Genomic DNA, 12,171 nt, shown 5'->3' with positions numbered 1-12,171 from the left:
TCTGATATGGGCAAGCACATCTTCCACTAGACGAGGTTGCTCAAAGCGCCATCCAACCTGGCCTTGAACACTTCCAGGGAGGGGGCATCCACAACTTCTCATCACAGTCTGCTCCTCCACTGTGGGCTTCCACAGGAAAGCCTAGACATGCCTCCTATAAATTCAGTTAGGAATAAGTGAACACTACTGATAGTGCAGTATATTTTAGGGATAAATATTTATGCATGTATTATTTCAACTTGAATAACAGAGGCAGTGGGTGGTGGTGCATGAACAGGATTCAGTCTGCCGTGGTGTGTGAAATGCTGCATTAGATCTGAGTTCTTCTAGTTCCTCCTAAGGGATGCATGACTGTTAAAAACCCAAAGAACAAAAGTGTGTGCAGGCACCAGTGGTACATGTTGTCCTAGCATCTCACGCCTCGGACAAAAGTGTCTGAGAAAAACCTATATGGAAGTGTGTCCTGCAACCTTGACTTACATTTAGCAGAATAGGTAAGACATGCATTAGTTTCTGAAGCACAAAAGAGCACATGCTAGCTTTAGACTCACTGACTGACTTGAAAAGAACTAGGAAAAAATCTATCCTGTGGTACAAAATAGCTGTCTTTCTGCTTGTTTCCCACACAGCTTTACAGAAACAAGTCTTTCTAGTAATCTGGGCAGACTGTTTTATGCAATACTCCATTAAATGTTTTTCAGATGAGGGTTGGTTTTACACCCCATTTTTTTCTGAAGTCGGTGCACTCCTAGTGTGAGAAGCCTGTTCCAACTGTCAGCCCCTTTGAGGCTGATAGAGCCAGACTGCCTCCCCAAGAGGATATCTGTCCATCAGTCAGTCCCTGGAGAATGTGGAAGATTTTTTCTAGTGAACTCTTTATCTTCCATCTCTCAAATCATCCTGCACGAGCCCTATTTTCCTAATTTCACCCTTGTATGTTGCTTTGAGTTCAGATGGTCTAGGGCAAAGGCGAACAGAGGACACATTTGATTCAGGCAGCATCACAGAGTCAGCAGGGCTCATCCCTGAAAAAAAATTTATTTTTAGTCAGCAGCCCAGGACAAAACCAGTCCCCTGAGCAGGTCCTAAATGGAGCAGTTCAAAGAGACTGCAGGAATAGATGAACAGCCTCCAAGCTCTGAAGCACAGGGGTCTGCTCTAATCCCACTCTTATTGAAAGCTGCTGCTGCTCTGCTGCAGGGTGGGATGTGGCGGAGTGGGTTGCCAGTGTTTGTCAGAGGTGCAAACAGCCTACCACTACCTGAGATCTGAGCCACATCTTGAGGGGCCTTTCCCTGCTCAGGTCAGCAACAGCAGAAAGAGTTACTTCCTTAGAAAGGATGGTAGCACTCAGGTGTGTCTTCCCAATCTAGTCATGACACCTTTAGATACAGCTGTGTGTGTTTAAAGATCCAGGTATATGTCTGACTTCCACGCGCTTAATTGGTGTATTCAGCCTTCATTATGGATGTGAGGTCTGTTCTGGATGGCCTTTTCCACCCACCTCCTGAGAGAATAACAGATTCCCCCTTCCAAAGCACTCATTTTTGTGGCAAGTTTCTGGTCCATAACCCCACTAGACAATAGCCTCATCAGAAGGTAATTTGCAACTGCTATGCTCCTGCGGGACAGAACTACTGGTCTGAGAACAGTATGTGCTGTAAGGACCACAATCTTACACATAGCCAAAGGCGCATTTCAAGCACTTGCAGGAACAGTGTTCCTTCCAGTTGCTTTAGTGGATACCCACATTTATGACGTAGCTCCTGACTTGGACAGTCTGGAGAGAGTAACCTAAAAAAGCTTCAATGTTCTTGTGGACACTTGACCAGGAAGAAAAAAAGAGAGAGAACCTAAAAAGCATCAGAGAGAAAGCAAGATGCTTCAACTTTCTTTTGTGGCCCTACAGACTAGTGACTTGCACAGTGACTCCGCTGCTCTGGAGGCCCTGTAGAGCACAGCCACGAAAGCTGTTTCATGCTATGTAACCAGTTTTCTGTGGAAGCGGGCAAAATGCTTGTTCTTTGTGCATCACAGCAACCTTTTTCTGAAAGTCCCATCAAAGAGATTACCTTCTTGCAAGTTTTAAACCAATCTGTGGCCAAGTGTGTGTCTACAGCTCCTGCTATTAAGGAAGACTCAATCCTGCAGGCACCTCTGAGAGAGATGCACAGTTTTTCTTTTAGTCTTCTCTTTTTACGCTTCCTTTTGTTTTATTCAGGTGATGGGAGAGCAATTGGGACATCTCTCAGTTTCAAGAGCACTCTGAAAAGAATGCCAGTGTTATGGGTGTTGCCCCATAACAGGGGTGACAGGCTACCTGCCTTTCACTTTGTGGTTTTAGCTTTGGGTATACACTATGAGCACAACAGCATCTAGAAAAATGGACACCCAGTTTCAGGAGTGTTTCACAGAACTGCGCACCTTCTGCACTGGGACACTGGATGCCCCCCAGGACAACAGGATAAGAAAATTTCCTAGCTGAAAACAGAGAACTCTTGCTCCTGGGAGGGAAAGACTGTTTTGGGGGTATAGATCTGATCTTTGCAGAGCTTTGCAAGGTTGCTTTCTTCTCTGAATTACCAAATCTTTCTGGATCACTGTGTGCTTGCAGTGATCCAGATCACATCTGAGCGCAAGAGACATTATACTGTGAATAAGTACTTGCACCATTAACCTACCCCTATTTTAGCTTATACTACATTTCACAGCAGCATAGTCCATATGGGGCCTACTCTGCCCCAGGAGGAGCAGACTAAGCCCTCCATCCTCAGCCTGCTGGGTATGGGTCACTTCTTCCACTTACTAACCTCTGAACAACCTACACCTGGGCTTATCAGGATAGCCTGCTTATGCAGATGGAGATGCACAATCCTAACTTACTGGACTTGCACCACAAGTCCTTCCTGGTTGTAAAGGCTGATTTGTGTGCTTATGTCCTCCAGGGACTTGGCATTGTGCCTCCTTCACAAGACAAACAGGCTAACCTCAGACAACTGAAATAATTTTTGCTAGCCTACTTTCTTCCTCCAGAAGGGAGCATCTGAAGAAGCTGTTAAAGGATTATTGCTGGTCCTTCTGAGAGCCCTTGGAGGATGATGGTGAAGTGCCTCCATGCAGAAACACTAGCACTAGGCCTCCCTGTTCACACACAAATGTGTGAAATCTCACCACAGTAAAAACCTGCTGTTCTTGCCCCATTCAGAGCCTGACATATAGCCTGGGTGTCGCACCTAGGTAACAGTCTAGGCAAAGAGCCTTATTGCCCGTGAGACTATTAGGAAAGGATTGTTCCTCTCTCATGGAACAGGAGGTGTGTCTTCATACTGTTTCCTGGTCTCAGTGGTTTTTTTTTCTGTAGGTTTTGTAGCCCCATCACATAGTGCTACAATTTTTGGATTAGTGCAGACAGGTTGCATTCAAAATACACACGACTGAGCTATTCTGGGTGCACAGCATGCAGGAGACCCTGTGGTCTCCTTGAAGTGTTTTTATAAGTGACTAATTCTGAATGTTTGACAGTCAATCAGTTTGTACTGAATGAAATGACTAATGGGTATCCAGGCTAATTTGTCACCTTTAGCATATCTAAGACAAAAATTCCCAGTCTTCTCAGGTAGGGCTCAAACAAGTAGCATCTTGCTGAAATACGAGCACTCTTCTGAATCCATACCTGAATCTAGCTCCATACCTGCCCTTCTGGGGCATTTAATGGGCTGCTAAAGGTCTGGCTATTTTGTGGATTCTTCGCCTTAAGGTCGTCTAACGGTTCCCAATACCTACTTCCTCTCTGAGTCTCAACTCTAATCTCTGCAAGGATACCAGGAAAATTGTATTTTCTGGGTGGAATCCCACAGTTCTTGTTTTAAGTGCAGTCCAATGTTAAAAGATTGTGTATTCACTAGGCTTTTCTAACAAATCTGTCTGGTATCAAGACACATGAACAAGAGCAGTATAACTGTATAATTTTAAGAGGATTATTTTGTATTTATAAGCCACAGGAAAAAGATATTAAAAACCTCTACATGTTATCTAGCCCACCCAAGTGTTGCCAACATCTATGACGTACTGTGGTGAGGTGTCCACCTTGGCTGTTCCTGCTGTTCTTCGAGAGATTATCGGGCTATCCAACCTAACGCCCTTTGAATTAGTTTTCAAGGTCTGAACCTTCATGTATTTACCAGTTGACCCTCCCAGCTTCTGCGCTGGCACTCTCTTGTAGAGGGGTTTTTGGAGGAGAATGGTCATGTAATGAGCCAGAAGTATGAGAGTATGGAGTGAGGGCCTAGCTGCGTGACAAGATTCATGTAGCTAGTGTCAACAAGCCGACCTTGGAGAGACGAGGAAAAACAGTAGCTGAGCAAACAAGAATTGAGGGAGTAGCCGGTGGGAGCCAAACACGGAGGAGAAGAAACAAGAACTGATGGAGCCAGTTAAGAAGGGACCAGTGGCAGAGCAGTGACCAATCAACACATCAAAGAAGAATATGTTTAGTAATATTAACCAGTAGCAATGCACATGCTTACAGCCAGGGAAAGTACAAAATGTATAAAAGGGACAGCTTATGCTTAATAAAGCGTCTTCACTTTGATTCACATTGGATTGTGTGGAGGCGTGTTCCTTCTCCTCACTCTCTTGATAAGCCGGTCTCCCCGGGAGCAAGCCTGAAGAGCTCAGGAAGCAGCAGGACACAAAAGGGCCAAGCTCTTGCATCACTTCTGAAGAACTCGCTAACTCCTTAGCAGCAATCTTAAATTATAACTCTCTCTCTCCCACTTAAGCACAGCCATTTTAAGAAGAGGTTAACTCCTTGTTTTCATACAATAGGCACCTTGCAGCATTCCCTGTGTTCAAAGGTGTGAAAATCCTCTCGATCAGGATGGAGTAGTTCAGTAGAACTAAGTTCACTGAAAACAGGGCAGAGGATTGTTTTGTCTTGAAGATGCAACAAAAGAAGGAGAGAAAATAAAACAAGGTGGTGTTTTCACTTATTGTGTAGTTAATGTTAACAGGTGCAACATGTACATAGACATAAGTAGAAATTAAACAAAACCAGAGCCATTAATAAAGGGGAAAAATAAATGAAAATTAAAAAAAAAATATCATTGATATTTACAATGTGCCTCCCACAAAATCGGAATAAGGGAGAATGGTCTTGAAGTTGACTTTATAAAAGAAAACAGGAAATGGAAATACAACTCCCCCAAAACAATTACTACAGTTGGTTAAGATACTTGTTATCTATGGGATTAGGTAGCAACATAACAGCAAAAAAAGTGTCATTATTAATCCAGTCCAGATACAACAGCATCTTGTCTTACAGACAATCTATGTACTCCTCGAGGAAATGTTCTTGCAATATTCCGTGTGTTCCTGGGTACTGCAGTACCTCGATCTCTGCATGGACAGCTATGCAGTCAATAGCAACACAAGTTTTACAAAGGCCAGAGCAATACACTAACACTATTAGAGAGGGGATGCTTTGCGTGCAGTAGGAGTAACTGAACAGAATCATGTGAAATGTGGAATCTGCCTACAAATATAGAAAGGTGGAAAATATTTGTTTGAATGATAGAAAAAGATTGGAAGGAAGGGAAATTTAGTCCAGCATAACAGGCACGTAACCAAAATGGTAGAAAAAAGTCTGGGAACATGGAAGATTGTCCCAGACAGGAATTTTTTCATGGGAAATGGATTGAGTAACCAAATTTTTCATGTCTTTTTCCTCCATAACTTCTCTGTGGCTAATAAGAATATGCAGTCTGAAATCTTGTTTAGTAAAACTACATGAGGAGTTACTATAAAGCAAAACAACTGCTTACTTTTAAAATTTTCAATACAAAAGTGTTACAGGAAAATATGGATTGGTGGGAAGCAACTAAACTTTCAAATAGCTAGAGCTGCATGCAAACAACTCCAACGCAACCTGAATTTTGATTAGTAAATTATTGTAAAGATACTTACTCAACTTTAAAACAAGCAAGGCAGGAAAGTTAGATTTCCAAGTACCTCAAATATTTACCAGTTCGTGCAGCTTGTATAGCTTTCCAAAATAATATGGTCTACCTGCTGTGATTTGTTTATATGTTATTATTTCAGTTCTAGCATTCATGCCTCTCTGATGATGCTAGAGGTGGAAAAAAAACCCTGAGTACAGACATAACATGTTAATAAAACTAAGTATCAGTTGATCTACTTCTGTTACCTGACTTCCATCTATGCTCTGTATTCTGTTTTTTATTTCAAGACCTGTGCAGACAGACAGCAAGATAATTAGTATTTTGCAAAGAAACTCTATAAGCCCCACTTGGCCAACAGTAATAGTGGTACAGTGTTAAGATCTAAAGCATAGGCTTTGTCAGCTTTGGATATTTATGGAAATGCTAATTTCCCAAGGCCATTTTCTACAATCTACATGCATTGTTGTCTGAGTGTTTTTCATTGTACCTATACTTTGAACAGTTTTAAGCAAAACAGCAGTGAAGATGCCAGCTCTAGCTGGTATTTTTTTTATGAGGACTGTTGCTGTTGTTACCACAGAAGTATTTAGGAAAAGAGGTCCATTGCCAGCAGAAACTTGTATAACTCGTATTAGCCAGCTTGTACTCCTTTCTCAGGATGGGTTCAAATTACCTTCTCAAAATTCCACCACTCACAGGGTGGTTGTACAGGAGCTTGAGGACCTATGTCTAATAAAACCCAGAGAAAAATACTTCCAGCTAGCTTCTTTTAGATTCATATGAAGCTTTGACGTGTTTCAATGTGGTTGTGAGTTGATCCCAAAGGAGTTATAGAACTAGTAAGAAAAAGTTTGGTAAACGAGCAGTTAAACTAGCATAGGGATTTCCTCTTCAAAAATCTACTTGCTTAATGCTGAAGTGTTGGCAATTAAGTAAAGGTAGAATTAAAGCATCAATCTTTCACCTCTTAGAGGAAAATGGTAATGCCGTGATTCTCATTATTCCCCAGAAAGGATCTGTTTTCTTGAGCCGCATTCTCTAAAGATAAGAAGTATTTTGGCTTTGTTTTATATGTGCCTTCAAACACAAGACTTCTTTACATAGGCAGCAGGCAAGCAAACATAGTTATTTCTTAAGGAATTAATGTAGCCACTGAACCAGAATAAACCAATGAAGAGAGTTAGACCTAAATTAAGAATGATGAAGCAACACAAAGAAATGTAATATTTTAGTCATTAACGAGGAAAATGTAGCAAGCAGTATGAGTGCCAAGTGTGTGATGTTCTACTACAGGTTAATAATTTTTATACTGAAATGTGGAATAGTGGTAACTGTGATTCAGAAATAGTTTCAGAATCACCATTTTTTCTCCCTTCCAACATATATTCATATATCAAAGAGAGCTTCATTGAGCCACTTCAGTTAAAAGAAAAAAAAAAGTCAAGAAAAGTAACTGAAAATATTGGAGTCAAACTGTAAAATCTTGCCTTACTCACAACCATAAAGTTATCCTGTGAAAAGTTATGGACAGCATATCTAGATGCTTCCATGGAAAACACAGCTTCCTGAATGCCAAGGAACTGCAGAAATCCCCTCATTAGGTGCATTTGTTCAGAAGTACAATAACAGAAACAGAAATCTTGCATTTGCATATGCAAACAGCACTTTCTTGTAATTGCAATAAGATATATTTTTTCCTGAGTTAGTTGCTGGTTTGCTGAAGAATATAAACAGGTGAAACTGAACTGCATTTTCACTTGCTTATAGCATGCCTGATCCAGTGAACTGGATCAGTATTTTGTTTGCAACCAATTGATGATTTACAGTTTTCTGACTTCATCTGCACAGTTTATCACAGAATTCAACAATGTCTAATTGTTGATAAAAATCAAGTACTTATACCTGATGCAGGAACAGACCATAAAAGCTTGCCTAGCTGCAAGTAAATATAAAGAGGACACTTTATTGTTACCCTTTTATAACAGGTTAATCAACAAGTCTCCAAGCACATTAATTCTCTTTTACAGAGCAGGAAACGGATGCAGATGGAAACAAGTTCACCAAAGATATACAGCAAATCTGGAGCTGAACTAGGATTGAAAGTGAAAAAAACCCTGACTCCTCATTATTCAGACAAACAGAAGGCAAGTCTTTTCAGATTTATCTCTGGTTATCTCATGCAGGTATTCAGAAAATTCAGCTGTTCAAAGTTTTTGTTCTTTTTTTTTTTTACTTCTGTAGCATACAATTATTACCAAAGAAATGATAATCAGTGATCTTCCTGGATCTATAAAAAATAAATTATTTTTTTGATATAAGATCTGATGAGTAACATTCAATGCTTTAAAACCAAATTATAATTAAATGATCAGTTGAGAAGATCTGGCTCCACTAAATCAATGTTAATTTTGTTCAAGATTACATTTGGATCCAAAACATCACTTTTGGTTTCTAATTGGAAAAAAAATATTAATTTAAGATTTATTGTGGTTTGTTTATTTTCCCAAATAGTATTTTTCTATATGAATCAGAAAAATTAAATATATTTGATTCTAATTTCTACTGAAACACAGTTCTGTCACTAATTGTTTAAAGCCAATAGCATAAGAATTGAGTAATTTTCCTTTTGCAAATGAATATTAAATAAAATATTTTAAAATATAAATCAAAATGTAGTTGGGCAATTTCTTTTTAGAAGAATAGTGAGATCAGTCTGCATCGAAACCCATATTCACTGATGCATTGTAGTTGCTTCAGGACTGTTTGCTGGCACAAGAGTAACTATAAACCCGGTTTAACTGGCTGAGTAGTTTGGATTTATGACTGCTTTGTGTTATAAGTGCAAGACAAAGCTAACAACCAGATCAGTGAAAAAAAAGTCCCACGTATCAGGAAAAAATTGTGCAATAAATTAAAGTTGTCATTCAGTTTCTGTGCCACAAGAGTAGCACTATTTTAATGTGGGTAGCAGCTCAAATTTATAGGTCAAATTCTATTCTGATGTAGGAAAATGCAGCTGTATTTACGTGGTACACCCAGAAAAATCCAACAAAGAGCAGTATTTGAATTTTTATTCTCTCTTGTTTTACAATAACAGACAAGAAACCCATCCAAACAACATACACCTAAAGGAAAGTTAAGGTCACTTATTATTCCTGACAATTTCTTCCCTCCGGGCGAGAGCAAAGAATTTCGTAACTCTGAGACTTTCTTTGTCTCTATACTAGAAAGCTAAACCGGGAGGAAAAAGAAAAAAAAAAACGAGAACCAAGAAGAGCCGGGGCAATTTTCTGTTTTTCCATTTGTGTAGGGCTTGAAACTCCTAAAAATTTTCCGAAAGGCTGGGAAAGAAGGGAGAATGTTCACGGGGACACACCTTTCTAATCTGCAGGCGCATGAGACCCACTCCTAGTTCCCAGATAACAGGGTAATTGGTTTAAGGAGTTGTGTTTTTTCAGCATATTTAGTTAATACCCTAACAAAGGACTACCTCCTGTTTCACAGGCATTCCACACTTAGAAAAAAAGATGATTTTTGAAGATGTCTGCCCATTTATTTTGATTTTCAAATATACCTGCAGCAGGTAAATTTATGTGTGTGTATTCTTGGTAATACCAGCAGATGCAAATGTACTTCCAAAGTCAACATACGTTTAGTTTAAGCTTAGTTATTAAATGACTACTTAAGTTACCAGGTTTGATGTAGTTTTATGGGTGCGTGCATAACTGTAGCTTCTGTCGTAAAGCATCAACCGCAGAGCTCTCTCTCATGGAACCAATGAAAAAAAAAATGCATAGAGGACTCCATCGCAGTAGGGCATAACGAGGTGCTTAAAGCTGGGTTGTGAAAATGAAGGAGGTGTTGAGTTGGGTGAGCCAGTTCCTCATCTGAATATGTTTCGTGGGTTTTTTTTCCCAATTGTAGCCTTTAGCACCAAATTTCCCTGGAGATACCTCTAATTCTCGTTCTATTGATGTGGTAAAAGGAAGCCTTGTGCTGTAGTCCCAAAGTGGCAAGGGCAAGCTCATCCTGACATGCTTTGGGTAAGTACTCTGCAGTTTGGCTTTAGAGAGACCTTATCTCCCACTCCCCTGGGTTTTTGATTAGACGCCAGAAACACAGGGAAAAATTCAGAAGTAGGGAACACAATGGAGCAAATGACATGTTGGGTATTAACAGAGTAGGAAATGAACTGCGATGACAAAGTGCTACAGAAACAAAGTGAGTTACGATTAACAGTAGGCAGAGCTACCTTAAAGAATAAAGAAGGTATCGTAGGAAGCCAAAGGTATCATGTGGTAGGATGTACAATGGTGGGTGATGCCAGACACTTAAAAAAATCAGTTTATTTTACGTGCTGCAATTCAGATGCTTAGCACCAGTCTATAGAAACATTAGCTTGTATGCCAGGAAAAAAACAAAAGAAAACATCCAAACATCCTTCCCCTGCCCTGCTCGTGCATAAATATGGAGAAGGAAGTGGTTCATGGAACATTTAACTATTAATGTTTAAGTGAGAGTAAGGTGTTTGGAGTGAGTGCGGAGAAGAGCAGCATTAGGCTGGGTTATGTTGAAGCTGTCAGATGCCTGGAATTCTGGGCAGTGAACTCTGAGCTCCTCAGCAAGAGAAAGTCCATCTCCAGCAGAGAACTCACCTGCCCCTCCCAAAGCATGCAGCCACTCTGAGAAACCAAACCCTGCCCTGATCTCTCCTTTAAAGGTTGCTTATAATCCGTTAATAAAATGAATACTCAGCGTCCTGCTCTGCAAAAGACATCTTGCACAATTAAAACACAATTATACATACATACAACTATTTTGGAAGAGATCACAGGACCATGAGCTCAGTCCTCGACTAGGAAAGACAAGCTGGACAGACTTGACAGCTTCTGCTGCCAAGAGGAGGCAGTGTCCCCCTCCCCACCTCCGCCTCTGCTGCCTCCGCTGCTCCAGCTCTCCAGTTCCTTTGACCTTTGTTAGCAAGCTGAGTTAACCTTGGGGAATATTAACCCAGTCTAAAAAAAAAAAAAGCTTTTACCACGTTAGAGCTGAAAGGCCAACCATTTAGTGAGCCAGATACCAGCCTGAAGGAAGGGAGGGAAGAACTGGGGGAAAGAGTGTGGGAATGTGCTGTTCACTGACCAGCTCAGCCCTCTCTGAGAAGAAAAGGTGCTAACAGGGGTAATCAACGACCTGCTGGCTTACACCCAGATCTTCAAGTCTGTGACTAAGCAGAGAGCCATTTGTTTTAATGGAGCTGCACTGAATCCCCCCCACAGAAGGTCTGGTATTGTTTCGTAGTGCACAAAGCAACATTGGTCCTCCTAAAGAATTTAAAACTTCTCTGGCAGAGGAGCACACCACTCCTCAGCACAGCATATTTGTTACCTGTTACTGTGTCCTTCTGCCCAATTTTGTTTATAACACCTGAATTGATGAAATACCTTAGAAGACATCAACTTACAGAGGAACCAGCCTATATATTTTACATCTGCCTTTCTCCTTATCTGTAGCCATTGTGCAAGACATTTGGACAAATACAAAGTGAGTTCCAGGATATACTTAAGCTCAAAAGAAATACCTTTTGGAAACATAAATTGTTAGGTATCCTAATAACTAAGTGAGCTTTGTCTGAGAGAGGAACTAGACATCATCAGTACAGGAGTACACAGCCTCCAAATGACTTTCAAAGAAAGAAAGATGTGTATTTTCAAAGTAGAAAAATGCTCAGGTTCTCCTGTGGAGCAGAATAGATCTTGAGGGATCTCTTCTTGATGATCATGTGGTCATCTCTCCTTGTGGCCATGATGTCAAGTGACAATTTGCAGGGCCATTTCCCTCTGTCGTGGTAAGGAAGCTTAACTGTGAGACTTATGACTAGATATCCTGCTTCAAACCTAAAATATCTCTAAGTTCTGAAGGCCCCTGACAGAGTTCCCGTGGATTAAAGACAAGGACATGCCATGCAGGCAGACATGTTAGAGAACCACAGAAGGTGACAACGCAGTGCATTTTGATTGTGACTTCGGATGATTTTACATTTTACATAGGGTGAAATTTGAGGTCCAATTCCTGCAACTGAATCCATGCTGGAAAATTACTGAATCCCTCTGGCTCCTTTTGGGAGAGCATGAGCAGAAATAGCCTTACAAAAATGTTCAGCTGAAAAGCCTAAGCTAAAGTTTGAAGATGTTTCAGCCGATACTCCTTA

This window comes from Nyctibius grandis, chromosome 2, assembly GCF_013368605.1.
Source record: "Nyctibius grandis isolate bNycGra1 chromosome 2, bNycGra1.pri, whole genome shotgun sequence".
NCBI classification, from domain to species: Eukaryota; Metazoa; Chordata; class Aves; order Nyctibiiformes; family Nyctibiidae; genus Nyctibius; species Nyctibius grandis.
This window is presented reverse-complemented; position numbering follows the sequence as displayed.